Source organism: Euprymna scolopes, chromosome 5 (assembly GCF_053919585.1).
Source record: "Euprymna scolopes isolate OS-2025 chromosome 5, ASM5391958v1, whole genome shotgun sequence".
Lineage (NCBI taxonomy): Eukaryota > Metazoa > Mollusca > Cephalopoda > Sepiida > Sepiolidae > Euprymna > Euprymna scolopes.
In genome coordinates, this window is record NC_136486.1 from 148833210 (window position 1) to 148849662 (window position 16453).

Here is a 16453-nt window from a genome sequence, read left to right on the forward strand (position 1 = left end):
TTTTGACGTTTAGGAAAATATCTGTAAAGTGTTTTTACGAAACTCGGGGGAAATAAGAATCTTTGAGTTAAATAATTAGAGATTTATAAAGAATCGGAATCGGTAGTTGTATCGGAATCGGGAATTTAGCACGGAATCGGTAATTGTATCGGAACCGGGGAAAATATTGGAATCGTCCCATCACTATAAAATTGTTTTGGTTACGTCAGCAATTACCCGTATTAATCTAAAGTAATTATGAATTATATTCTTAGCATTTCCCATACTGAGGATCGAACCTTCAAAATCTAAACCTCTGTCACTTCAAACTGATCATAAGTTATCACTTTTATCCATTACGGCATGTTTGTGAAAATGCACTTAAATTTGGAAGTTACATGGATGGAAATGTTCTGAGGATAACTTGCAAAAAGAGAACCATAGTCCGAATAATACAAATGATCAATTCACATCTAAAAAAGAAAATTCAGAAACAAATCAGTTTTATTTAGATTTCTCCGTTTTGTTTAGAGGAATTCAATGAACCTGTCTCGGGGCGAAAGGAAAGTAAGCGGACACCCAACGGTAATGATTTGCTATGGATATTGTCAGGGAAAAGCGATATGGCAACATCCGTGAAGGAGAAACAAGAAAGCTGATACGAGAGCGGATATGACGTGGATTAGAGACGGGTTGGGAAAGACGTCTCCGATGCATGCGGAGAGTATGTTGCAGAGGGATGAGGGTAGTTACTAAATCTTCGGGGCTTCTCACGAACAAATCTTCGATCGAAAAAATGTAGAACCAAGACTAATAAATGGGTCACGGCTTATTGAAGATTGAAGTCAGAAATTGAATCATTTATGAAGAAGAACAAATAAAAACCGCAACATTGTGTTCGGCTCAAATATTTTTCTTGCGTTTCTCTTTTTACAGTTTACAAACAGCGTTAAATTCATATGTAAACTATTAAGTGTCCATTTCGTCTAACTAGCTTGATGAAAATGTCAACAGTCTTCGAGAAAATTTAACAATTAAGAGATAAAACCTAAAAGATCATCCCAAATCCCTCTACACGGGAATTTATTATATCTATTGAAAAAAAAAGTTAGATCATCCGAAAACAGATCGTGATTTTGATTTCTTCGAGTTAAAATTTGCATGCTGTATAAATTGACAACCATGAACGAATGTAAATTAAGACTGCGTCCGTAAGTCACATTTTAACGTAATAAATACACTGCGAAATTTGAATCTTTCGAAATATCAAAGATATTACCTACTTTTAAAAATGGTGAATATTGCATTAATAGTAAATAATTTCCCAACAGGTAAAGTCGATGCTTGGACCCGAGACCGAAACCTTGAGAGCTTCAATTTGATATTCTACTAACTGACATATTCGGGCCTTCTTATGAATATAACTTAAAAAAAAATATTATAGCTCTGACATAAAATTATAGATGCTTGATTTAAAGACAGAAATATATATATATATATATATATATATATATATATATATATGAAAAACAGAAATCTATATATTTATATATATTCTAAAATTAATAGGACCTAAGCGTCTATTAATTTTTTTTAACGTAATAAATTAATTGTGAAATTTGTCTCTTTTCGAAATATCAGAGAGTTAATATACTTTTAGAAATGGAGAATATTGCAATCTTAAATCATCATTTTTGAACAAATAAAGCGGATGTCATGACTGGGTCTATAAATTATTATTTATTTACAAACTAACAATGAATTTATTTACAAACTAACAATGAATTTATTTACAAACTAACAATGAATTTATTACGTTAAAAAAATTAATAGACGCTTAGGTCCTATTAATTTTAGAATATATATAAATATATGGATTTGTTTTTTTATGCGTTCTTTTGGTAAGTTTCTGTTTTTAATTATGGCTGGCGTTGCTTATCTCGGAAATTGAGACATTAATCATGATAAAATAATCTACGTATGTGAGAAATCACTTTCTCGTATCTCTCAACCCCGGCTTTCTATTCAATAACAATCTCGTAATAAGCTTGTTCAAACTTTGGTATACTTACTTATCTATGAAGAGACAAAAAGTATTTTTTGAACCTATCAATCTCTATGGGTTATTTTAGATCAGTTACGTTTTATGTTCGGATTCTTTGGTTTTCTTGATTCAAATCTGATATGTTTTTAGCCTTTGTAGGAATTTAAAGATATTTTCAAATATTAGTATATGCAAATACATTTTTCATATTTATAATTTTGAAGAAAAACTTATAAACGTTCTTTAGTGTTTCAAATTCTATAAGAATGTGTTTGACTGCGATAGGTGTTCGGCATGTGCTGCATTTTGGTTGTAATTCTTTGTTCATTATAAACGAGTGTGTGAGATTTGTGGGCCTTATGAAAGGACGGAATAAAATAACTTGTTCTTACCTGGGGTTTGTAAGGATAGGGATATATTTATCTATCTTGGGCCTTATTGGAAATAACAAAAAAGTAATGATATCGTCCCTTGAACGACAGTGGTTTCACTATGATCTTATATGCATCCAGTATAATAACACAAATACAAATAAACTCTCCATATACATTTGACAGTAATTTGCCGATACAATTTTTTAATTGACAACTTGACACACAACTTCAACATTTAACCGGGTTTATGCCTCGTTCTTGTTTTCAGGGTTTTCTTTTTAAATTATTTCAATGTAATTATGTCTGTGTAATTATTTAACATGATTCACATGTCACGACGTGATGTAATATGCGTATTTATTACGTGAATCACACTAACTGCTTTTTCCCTGCACATTACATTATATATATATATATATATATATATATTAAATAATAAAATATATATATAGCAGTTAAGCTACACAGATTATTCCTCATTTCATCCACGCTAGGATTCATCAGGCTTATAACTTATTACCTAGGTCTTCCTACGTATTGAGAGCTGTTGAAGTAATTACTTAAAGTTTACGCATAAATTTATAGTTTCTTATATTAATTTATGTGATTAAATGAAGTAGTCATATATATATAACTACTTAATTTACTCACATAAAATTAATATGCGAAAGTATAGATTTATGCGTAAACTTTAAGTATTTACTTCAGAAGTGCTCAATACGTAGGTAGAGCTAGTTAGTAATTTATAAAATATATATGGCGATTAAGTTACACTGAATATTCCGCGTTTCATCCAGTCTAGGACTCTTCAGGCTTATACGCGAATTCTGTGGTTGTTTATCGTTTTTATATACTCCTCTTCTATTGAGATTTTAGTTAGCCGATCAGCTTTCTAGTATCCACACACAAAGGAACAGGTCAACCAGAGGCCAAATAGGCCTCTGTCCGATAAATGCATGCTCATTGGCTGATAGGAATGGCGCGGTGGATACTAGAAAGCTGATTGGCTAACTAAAATCTCAATAGAAGAGGAGCATATAAAAACGATTAACAACCACAAAATTCGCGCATAAGCCTAAAGAGTCCTAGAGTGGATGAAACGCGAAATATTCAGTGTAGCTTAATCGCCATATATATTTTATAAATTACTATATATATATATATATATATATATATATATATATATATATATATATATACACGTGTTTGTGAAGGAGAATCAAACAGTGTAAAATATTTTACATTTGTTAAACAAATACGCAAATAGTCTTTTTGAAAATTTTAATTGCATCATTTAATTTTCCTATGGTGATGTTCTATCTCGATTATTGAACATATTTCAAGATATGATTGAATTGGTAAATCGTAATATTTATATCCACGACTGTGTATCGCTTATATATATAATTGATAGATCGAAACGCCTAATAATTAGGATACCCTCTGGAATCTATCAAAAACTTAGAAGCATTTAATAAGGTGAAAAAAAACTGGAGATATACTTTGAATTCTGTATTGCTATGTATTTTCTTTTGTTCTTTATATATATATATATATATATATATATATATATACACATGGGAGTACTTAACTCATTAAAATATGGCACTATACAGTTCACCAACGAAGCTAAAAGCTCTGACGTTTTCATGTTAAGGAATATCAGTTAGGTAAAGCGCGACATTTCCAGATGTTGCTTTGCTTCCGCAGCCACTAGTGAAGAACAGTAAGAAACCCATAATTACTGGTCGAGAATGGCAGACAAAACACGTCGAAGAGAATGCAAAAATCGTCCCTTAATTTTAAAGAAAATAATTGGCATTGCGGTAAATGCAAAAACAGGTCTAGGCCTTCACACATTTGATGCCCTAAAGAATCCACAATAACGAACAAAACAAAGTTTTCGGAAGAGAGTCATCATTTCGAATAAGTCAAGCGTGTTGCTACATCTAGTGGACAATGTAAACAGGGCATAGGAGAATGCGAATACAAAATTGTCACATGGTTGGACATAATAACATGGAGCCTAAAAAGTAAGTTTCATTATAAAAACATTAAATGGCATTTTACCAATAGTACCTATTTACTATGCCTCCCCACGGGACAGAGTTAGACACCAGGGTCGTTTTTTTAACGTGGAGAAAAGGTACAAAAATAAAAAAAATTGTCTCAGTCGTGAAGGACTGCTCCTCCACCGAAAGAGAATAAGAAATAGAAGTGCAGCATCTGAAGAACAGATGGTATTTATTTGCTCCCCCACCGAGCAAATTAGGCACAAGGCCGATTTTTAATGTGTGAATCGTTCAGATTCCTTATGTTAAGAATAAGTAGGTTTAGAAACACTTTGTAAAGATCATGCTAAGCTGGCTTAATGGTTATCGTACTTGACTCACTATCTTTAGGTTTTTGTTTCGATCTCAGCTCGTGTATTTTTTACTTACAAGAAGTGAATTGTTTAAAACATGATACTCGCATATGCACATGTCTCAGTTTCTGTATGATGCGTATTTTACTACTTGGTAACGTCTGGCAGCCTTCTAGCATATATATATATATATATATCATGCATAAGAAGCGTGCACATGTCAGTATAAATAAATATATATATTAATATAAACAGCTCTACTTACTATTGAGCACCGTTATATAAATCCGGTAAAAACTTTGTGGGTTTTCATCCTGCGAAGATATTCTCTAGTCGGACTAATATATATTTTATTAAACATGTCCGATCGATGTAGATCATATGGGAAAACTGCCAACCTTAAACATTTTTTATTGAATGTGTGTATGTTTCAAGAGGTTACACTTGGAGACACAACGCAATATTAGATTGGTGTATAGGATTCGTAAATATGTTGTTAGACCTCCTCCGAAAATAAAACAATCTAATGTCACTAGCAGAAAGATTCATTTTAAAGGAATAGTTTCAAATTGATACACGTGTAGATGATCAAGTCTTTAAAAAAATATGCTGTATAAGATATGCTGTAAAACTGAGAATAAAGCTCTTAATAGCACCAATAAGTAGATTCATTCTGTTAAAAAGGAAAGAATTTGAAACTCGCGCGTAAAAACGTAAATCATAACTGTTTTATGACTTCGGACTTGCACGTTAGATCTAAAATAATGTTGTGTAGCAGGGAACTCCTATTGGGACAACAAGTATAAAGGATATAAAGATGATGAGGGGGAGGAGAAGACATTTATACATATTACAGTTCTTTTAACACATATTTAGAAGAGAGGATATACTTCACTTATGATGATGGTGGACACATTATTTGGAAGGGTTTACACAAGAGTTCGTTATAATTGATGATAAACAAATTACCTTTTTTTTCATGTAACTGAATGACGACACGAGACAACACGTACAAACATGATGATGACTTCTTTATTTGTCGAATCGACCGGTCGAATGACGTCAGGAATTCACTTGTATCTACATTGTTAATCTTCTACCCTTCGCCCTTAAGGGATTAACTGACCACTGACTGCCAACTGACTGACTCTCAGTTTTCTCTGACTGACTGTTGACTAACTGACGAACCCATAGAACTATATGGAGAATTGTCCTTTGTCTATGATGTCAGAAGTTTGTTTTTCAAATGTGACTAATTTCTCGTGACTATGCATATGTTTGTCCAAAACACTCTTCTGCAAACAAAAGAATCCTCTCCTAACCTATGTTTAACCTAACCTTTTTTTAACAATATATATTTTTATTTTCATTGTTCATTCTTTTACTGACATATTTCATATTCAGATTTCTAAAAGAATTAACAATAGGCTTAATTTCTCACATTCTATTTCTTAACTTTGACTACAGGGTTCGATTATAGGCTTATTCTAATCTCATTTTCACTTATCTAATATTCTTCTTATTTACATTGAAAGGGCACAGCCTTTCCCTGTAACCATAAAACATTAGTCCGGATTTGTCGTTTTAAAGATTCTTGTCATCGTATTCGCAGTTCGGTTTGGCACATCAGCGCAAATACAGAAAATGTAATTATATCCGAGAATAGTGTTTCAGAAAAGTCTTGATAAAGAATGTATTTCTCAATAATTTGAGATGTCCTTGATTCATTGAAAACTCAACTTGAGCATTCCCAACAATCTGGGACTTTATCAGACAAAAGGAATCAAATAAAAATATCCAATACAAGCCCTAAATTTATCAAAGTGTAATGGCAATCACAAAGTGATTACAATCCAACAAAATCTGGTAGCAACATGAAATATGTTGGTGTTTCCTGTACCATTAGTAATGATTCTTCGGTCCGGAAACCATGTGCGACACAAAGGTAATCACCCGAGAAAAAACTGTCGGTAACAATGCTGTTGTAAGCATAACAGTTATTGTATGCAAGAAGTGACGGTGATCTAGTGATTAACAACACAGACGGACGGCCTGGCTATTCCGAGTTCGAATTCAGTTCGTTCCACAAATATCACTTTCACTTAAGATGTTGGCAACCTTCTCGTAGACCATTCCGAATGTACCCGAAATCTTTCTAAAAAGAATTCTACTAAAAATATCAGGGAAACCAATGCTAACAGTAAAATCTTTATATTAATACAATAGGTTGATGATGATGATGATGATGGTTGTATGCAATTATATTTGAATACTGCTGATCGTTGGATCATAAAAATACTACGAGGTAATCCCTTTCGATTTCGTTAAAACGTTCATAAACTACGATATATCTGAATATATTCTTACATTACAAAAATATGTCTTGTCTTGTATATCAGTCTTATGGATAAGCATAATTATTTTTCTATCTAATTTACATACGTGTCTACGGTATGTACGAATACACCAGGAAAACTAGATGATGAAATTAAACAATTAATATGAAACACTGAAAAAACGGACAATCTTTCTCTCAATGCTCAGAGATATCAGCATATTAATAACGAGTAAGAAAACATAAATAATTAACAAAGAGAGAAATAGAGTAATTTGCTTTAGAATAATTACAAATTACGGTTAATTAGAAGGCTTGAAATGGAATATTGTTCGTACATAACTCATTAACCGAATTGAGGAATATTTTAGCATGTATTTTGTGTCATTAAAATGCAACCCGGTTTCGATATAAAACCTTATTTAATGATATTGCCATGCACATGAAGTTTCTTTGTGCGAATTTTCATAAAAATCGGACCAGCTGTTTTCGAGCTCATAGGGAACACACTCAAAGGCATACAGTTGCTTTTATATATATATATCATAAATTAGTAATTTAAATTCTATGACGTGAAATGGTTAAATTTCATATCAAGCATTTTTATTATATGCAAGACAAAGAATACAATTGGTTTTCGATGTGTACCCATCTCCTCAGAGGAGAAAATATTAGCCAATTTTAATGGTTTATACCTAATTTGCTAAATACAGTACACATAGGAAATGATAATTAAAAGTTTTCAAAGTTTTTAAAACATAGAAAAAGGGAAATTATATATTTGTTCAAAATGAAAAGGCTATGTTTATTGTATTTAGCAAATTAGGTATGAACAATTATAATTTGCTAATATTTTCTCCTCTGAGAAGATGGGTACACATCGAAAACCTATAGGTTAAGGAGATATACTTATTGAGATGTATTCTTTCTCTCGAGTATAATAAAAATTCTAGATTTGAAATTTAACCATTTCACGTTATAGAATTTAAATTACTAATTTATGAGTTATTTGCTCTATCTGGTATATTGAGCAATTTTTTTATTTAGCTGGGATTGTCGTTATAAAATACTAGACCACCCGTGACCCGTTGGGTCAGTACGTTATATTAGCTATGGAAATCATGTATGAGCGTGACACTTGTGGCATAAAGAAAATAGTTTTTTTTTACATAACAGAAGCATTTCTGTGAAAGTATATTAAAATGAAAAAAGAATATAGATAGATTTCTATGAGTCGTTCTGTTTATTATAATTGTTATTTATTTTTAAATTACAGTTACTGAATTATAAGTGGTTGGTCATACTTATGCACTGAACAGGTATCATAATCCTTATTATAGTTAAATTCAAATTTTGATATATCATCTTTTAAATGAAATTGTTAGTTGAAAGTACAGAATAATAAAAAAAACACTCTCCACATGTTAATAATGGCTTTTTAAATAGAAAATGAAAATAAAATGTAACTTTTTTCATTTAATTTAAGCAAACATTCAGTACCCATTGTGTAAAGGAAAACACTATTTAATGTAATAGAAATGTGTGCATTTACCGATTCAGCTTTCCGTTTGGAAATGTAAGCAGACGACTTTAAAAAACGTGGGAAGAAGAAAAAGAAATTTTTTTGTAATAACGCCCTCTAGTAAAAAGGTCTGCATTAGTTAAGGGGGATAACTCTATCCAGTTTTACATCGCTGCCTTTTTCTCTCTCTCACACATACACGTAACTATTTCTCGCGTACGTAACGAAAACAGAGGGAGTAGGAGTGTTGAAATCTATTAGAGGGAAAGTGAGAGGTGTTTTCTTTCCATAAATTGTATAGGGTAATATTTCATATTATTAATAGATTCATAGATAAATAGATTTTATAATATATATTATAATTATCTATGAATCTATGTATTATTTGTATATATAAATAACTATTTGATCAAATTAAATGAAATTGTTTGTATTAAAAGCGATATAAAAATTCCGGAATTGGAATAACGGATTGAAGACGTTGCTATTTACGCATGCGCAACCGGATGTTGAAAACCGGAAATCTGATTGCAAACATACAAGATCCATAGAGTTTTAGTAATATATAGATTACAGCCAATAGAATTGTGTAGGACCAATAATAACTGGATTTCCATAACAGTATATCTATTGCATTACACTATTCTGAAGTATATATATATATATATATATATATATATATGTGTGTGTGTGTGTGTGTGTGTGTGTGTGTGTGTGTATGTGTGTGTGTGTGTGTGTGCGCGCGCTAGATCATCCTTAAACTTACTAAATTATTACTTACTTCTACTCATTTGTGCAGAATCACACGCCGTAAATCTACAAGTACCTCTTGAGTCTCTTCGATAAAGAGACAGTAGACTCGACTTCGCCATGATTGCGAGGCGGCAATGTATGACTAAGAGTAAGAAAAATGAACAAAGAAACGAATAGACTGAAATCGAGGCTCCTATTTACTTGCAGACGATGTCGGCGGAGATCTTATCCAGAGCGAAAATGGAATTTTTTGCCGGGAAAGTTTTAATTAGTCCTACCGCGCATGCGTCTTCGCCGACTGTCGCCAAACGCCGGACGAACGAACAATGTCTTCTAATTAGTTCACTAGGAGCTTAACATCGCGCGCAACGTTGAGACAGGGAGTCCACAACTGTCGGAATGTTAGAATCTGTCGACAACATCCCAGATAATTATTTCATTCCGTCTGGATGCCCGAAAAAAAAGGGATGCTTGTTGAAAAGTCACATAGACGAAATACTTACGAGATGACAGATAGAAATACTTAATATGTCTGACGTAAATTTTCACATTAATGATGAGCGTTAGGGTGGTTAATGTGAACTATATTAAGTTTTAGTTTTAAACAACGGGACAAAAAGGGGTGGGAACCTTCGTGAAAATTCAAATATCGCGGATTTTTTAAAAATGTTACTAGTTAATAGAAGGAATTAATATTTTGTTATTGTCAGTTTTTTGGAGTCGTTTAAACAGTTTTAGAGGAATCAAAATATGGGTGTGACTCCATATTTGAAAAGCCTCTTTCTTATTTCATATTTGCATTAAATTTTAGTGAGTATAGCCAAATTAAGATACTCCGAATTTCAATTTTCTATAAGAATCGTTAATCTGAAAAATTATCTCGATTCGAGATGATGTAACGGATTTTTATAAAAAAAAATATAAAGATTTTGCAAATAAAGCTTCGAACATTGTTTTTTAAATCTTGGTAAGAGGATATAAAAGTGATGTAAGGAAATATTTTTAGTATTTATACATTCTATATAGCATACTATATATGAACATGCTTCCCGGCGTTGCCCGGCCGTAAAATATGCTTAAATATGATATTTTGATTTATGCAGATTACTTAAATATTATTATAGAGCCAATTATTTATTGATCATTACACTGTACCCAATATATATTAATGATTTCAAAAGTTAAAATATATGACTAGGTTGTCATCAGCTAGATTCGAAACTAAAACATATAGCCCGCCAGCATTATTCGTTGCAATACGAGCTAAGTCCATACACAGATAAAAGAACTTTTTAAAAAGTGTTGTTAAATATATATATATATATATATATATATATATATATATATATATGCCTATACGTAGAATTAACACGTGTAGTTGAATTACAATGTTTTAAAATATGATCTCTTAGCAGCTATTTTTACTAGCTAAAAACCAAATCAAATTTGTTCCCTAATATATCAAGTTTCAAACCTATAGACCAAGAATTGACAGGATAGTTTGGTAGAGTTTTCCTCGCGCAGACAGACATGGTTACTTTATATATGACAAGAATAATAGACATAGTATTTCGACGAAATAGATATATAAAAAAGAACAAACCAACTCATGTGTTCATCAACGTTTTGTCTTTATATCGTCAAGAGGAAGTCTCAAAATAAAGACGGAACGTTGATGAACATACAACTTGTTTTTTTTTTATTTCTCTCTCTCTCTCTCTCTATATATATATATATATATATATATATATATATATATATATATATATATATAAAGCTGAATGTCTGTGTGTGTGTGTGTCTGGTCACGAATAGGCTTCTATATGGTTGACTATTTTAAAAAACTGATTACATATAATGATAGAAGATGTATCAAGACACAGGAATGGGTATGTGTGATCCTACAGAACGGTGATTCATTAAAATTGTGGGGTCTGCGTTCGCGTCTGGTCCACAAAGTATGGAAATAAAAAATTTTTAAATTAAAAAAAAAAAAACGTTTACAAGTGTTTTCGATATAGATGTACGTAATAATACTTTGATAAGTTAACTTTTTTTAAACTTAAATAGGGATGGTATAATAAAATTGTGGGGTCTGCGTTCGCGCCTGGCCTCCATAGAATGGAAATAGGCACACACTTTAATAAAGACTTTTCATATCTATCTGCGTAAATATACTTTGATAATTATGTTTCAGTTTGAAGAAATATGGTATAATAAAATTATGGGGTGTTCGTTCGCGCCTGACCTCCATAGAATAGAAATATTCACAAAGTTTAACAAGGGTTTTTTTTCAGTGTGAACAGGTATGGTATAATGAATTATGGGGTTTATCTATTTTATTTTTACTTTCATCATATTTTGCTTTGGTTTTGATACCCCCAAATTCGAAGCTATCTCTTTACAACCTTTCCTTTTCATAACCTATCATACTTTCATAAATCAGAGTCCATTTTCTGTAGGCTGTGTTTGAATCCAGTCAACGACAGGTACTTTTACTAGTATATATATATATATATATATATATATATATATATATTAAGTATAAGATGACAAATAAGTTACATATAATTTTATTATAACGGAACAAGGAGGAAAAGTAAAAAAAAAAAGTGAAAACCTATTTAGGCTACGGCATTTTAAAGCTACTTTTCCTTATTATGTAACTTCTATTATCCATCTTGTACTTAATATATTTCATGGCTCCTCTTAACACTATTGAGCCTTTTCTATCTTAATAAGGATTTCTTGATATACTCTTTGATAACTAAATTGCATATATATATATGTGTGTATATATATATATGTGTGTATGTATGTGTGTATATGTGTTCATTTAAATGCATACGCATCTAACACGTTCGCTTAAAACAGCAAACAGTTTACAAAGAGTTTAGTATGAAACGTGCAATTCCTAAAAGTTCAAGACACAAATGAATCAAATAGATTTATTTCATGAAAGTTTATATCTCCACAAGTTTTTGACGTTGAACATATCTGTTGAACTTGAAAAACAAAATCACAGATGGGTATGCATGAATGTCTTCGATACAACATTCGGCACTCATGTGTATACACAGTGTGCGTGTCTGTGTATATCGAAATAGAGGTATGTATATGTACAGATTTGTGAGATACGACTGGCAACGTGAAGATGTTAGATTCGATCGTGTTTTCTGTATCATCGACGAAACGAGCGAAGGTGATAAACAAAATGCATGAGCTGCGTTTATGTCACGCGTTGCCTTTCAGGTGGTATTTTACCGGCAGCTATTTCAAGAAAACTCATCAACACAGCATCTAGCAAGGATGTCACTTACTAGATCACCGCCCTTTTGCATTAGTTAATCACCTACCTATTTCAATGTTTTAATATCGCTCAACATATTTATATATATAAGACAAATAATAGATGTGGCTCATTTCAACACTTCAATATTCGGACAGACGTAGACTTTTACACATTTCAATACAAATAGTTGGCATTTGTATAAGAATGCATAGAAAACTTCTAGAAAATCAAGAAGGAACTTCTGAAGATTCGATAAATAATAAGATTCAAGGTAATATCTTTTTACAAAGAAAAATATTTTTTATATTTATAATTCTGACCTCTTCATTCGTCTTCTGATTTAGAGAAGTTACTTTTTACATTTTCTCATTAAATATATGCATATATACATATATATACATATATATATATATACTCACACGTACACACACATATATATATACACACACAAACACTCACAGTACTAAAATGTGTGCACTATAATTAGCTAAAGATCAAAATAATTAAAATGTATCAGGAAAAAATATATAAACTATTTAGTCGTAGTTCGTTTTTTCCACAGCAAAAAATCCAAAGGAAAGGAAAAACATGGTTAAATAAAAGAAAAAATATATTTATCCTGTGTAGAGTTTAAATAGGAATTATATCCCTTATGATCGTTTACAGATAAAATCGACCCAAATCACAACAAAAAGCAAATTTTTACTACAATCAATTCTCAATATACGATATGATGTATAATTGGTTCGTGATTTTAGGTCTCAATAAGAAAACTGAGAAAATAGACAAGCAGATACTTTTTGTATCATATATAATAATATATTTATCAACACAAACGTGTTTTACCGTCTCTACGACTCATAATTAATCTCGGTACTCTGTGCTATGTAAATCGATCATTCAAAGTCGATAAATTATATCATTTTAAAATGGGACCATTAATTTACTATTCTTTACTCCTTTTCTTTTTACGGAAAAGTATTGCTTTAATGGAAAACTATAATTTCCTTTTCCATAGTGCTCCATCTACTAATATATTTCCTTAGTTATCAATCCAAAGCCAATAAATCTATTTAATTCACACTCATAATATTTTATTTATATGTTTATGTAGTGAATCTTACACGTGTTTCCTTGAATAGCGGAAGTCCTCCAAACAACTTACCAGAGAGATATATATGTTCCTCGAAAAAAAAAAAAAAAAAAGAAAAACAGTAGGAAAGATTTTTTCTTGGAGTAAAAAAAAGAATATGACGAAGGAAAATATTCATAAAAAATATACATCTTTTAAACAGAGCAAAATCATAATATAAATTCTTACTTGTTGTAGTATTTATAAGCAACCTTCCAATTAATAAAAAACAATTGAATGAGGAGACATTATTTTATGGCGCCAAATTTGATTTTTCAAATTTTTGCTATATGTGTAAGATTTCGTATTTAGGTTCAAATTTAAAGCAAGAGGTTTAGGATGTGTTATTAACAACATATATGCCTATATATATATATATATATATATATATATATATATATATATATATATATATATATATATATATATATGAGAGAGAGAGAGAGAGAGAGAGAAAGTGAGTAAGACAGAGTATCCGACTAAGTAAATAATTGTGCGTAATATGTATTTATTCAAACATAACACATTATTTGTTGATTGGATGTTCTTAGGTCTTGATTTCTTGTTCAGTTGCAATTGAACTGTACGCACCTATACGCCTCACTATTCATACTACTGAAGTAACGCAGATGTATAAATATCAAATCATTCAATACAGTATAATACTGAAATAAACAATATATCTATATACATATTTAAATTCAAGGGTAGAAATATTAAAAAATAGAAAAAACGCATTGAATCAAGGAGTATATATATATATATATATATATATATATATATATATATATATATATATATATATATATATGTGTGTGTGTGTGTGTGTGTGTGTGTGTGTGCGCGCGCGCTCATGTGTATTTTGCTCTCAGGGTAAATTCACTCGCTGAGTTAAGTCACGATAATTGAAAAATCGTACCCGCTTCAGTTGACCCATTATTAACACGAGAGTGAGAAGGCCACTCATTCAACTTATATAAAAAATCACTTTTCTTTTCAATGCATATTTCTTAAACTGGTAAACCGAATGAACGTATCTTATTTGAGACACGTCTCGACATCTCTCAAGGAATCTCTGTCCACCAGTTGATATTTCACACTTTAGTCTAAAGAATATTCTCATCACTAAGCTGGTCAAGTGAACTGCTAACTCATGAAGATTATCTTTTCTAGTTATTTTTTAAAATTTCTGATGTTTTATAATAGTAGCTGTTCCTATTGCTCGGGCTTGCTCACTGTATAACAACAAAATAATAGAATTCCAAAGAAAATGATGTCTTAAAATGCTCTGTCTGATTCTCTAGCATACGCGTTTTTGAGTATAAAAACCTATCTCTTTACAACCATCTCCTATTCATAACCTATCATACTTTTATCAATCACAGTCCATTTTCTGTAGGCTGTTTTTGAACCCAGTCAATGACGGGTACTTCTGCTAGTATATATTTATATATATATATGTGTGTGTGTGTGTGTATGTGTGTGTATGTGTGTTGGTGTGTGTGCGTGTGTGAAAGAGAGAGATAGGCTGTAGAATAAATACCGAGGAGGACGATGACATCAACCAAATGGATTTCTTTTTCATCTTAAACTACGCATATTTCCACTTGGACGTAAGATACTACTATTTGGGACCACATCTGCATAGGCCACTATATAAGGAGTTCAGCCGCGAGATAAATATACCCATTATATTTAACTTTCAACATGTTAGCATAATCAGGATAGCAGAAACAGCGAGGAGATTCTAAAGAATGGCGGATTGAAAAAATAATCTATTAGAGTACAGTGAAAGGGCGTGATTTTGCTTGTCGGATTAGTCGAGAGTATTTACGTCGCGAAGCAGTACTACGAGTTCATCAGAGTACATTCTATTAAAGTACTTGTAAAACAGGCATAAGGATGCAATATTGCGGCGATGGGACAGAGGTTTGTGCTTCGATGATAGTGCGAGAGCTATTAGATTGTGACTCTTTTGGGGGGAGGGAGACTGGTTGTCAGAGAGAGAGAGAAAGAGAGAGAGATAGAGGGAAAGAGAGAAGTGGTTGATGTCCTAGTCCAGATAGTGGTTCTGTAGAGATATAGGTTACTGTGACGTGTAAGTAGTTTTCTAGCAGCCTTTGCAATGTCTTCACTGTGTTTGTTCTAATTCATATAAACTGTGAATGTTAAGTGGAGGAGTTTGAACGATGAGATCTCGGATAGAGTGTTACTAGTCGGGGAAATCAGTGGTTCAAAATGTTTATTGTAATTGTTTAAGGAAATAAACCCAGTTTTAGTCGTGTTAGATGTTACATCTATTATTGTCCCCATTCCACTACAGACTGAAGTCTATTCTGTAAGGTTTCAGCCATAGTCTTGGATAGGAGTCAATTTGCATTCAATTACGCTATAATAATATCACTGAGAAAAGTTATGAACAAGAACAAAATAACACTTTGTGTTGTATTACTCGTATTCAATGAATATTCTTTGAGTATCAAATATCTCATGGATCGATATTCTGTTCTGCTTTGATATGGAATGAACCCTGGATGGGTTCAGAAATCAGAAGCCATGTAACAGAGCGCGGATGCGCGTATGCAAATGCATAGGAAATGACGTCACCAGAAGGAAAAAGAAAAGACTATAAAAAGAGATCACGTTAGAGAGGACGA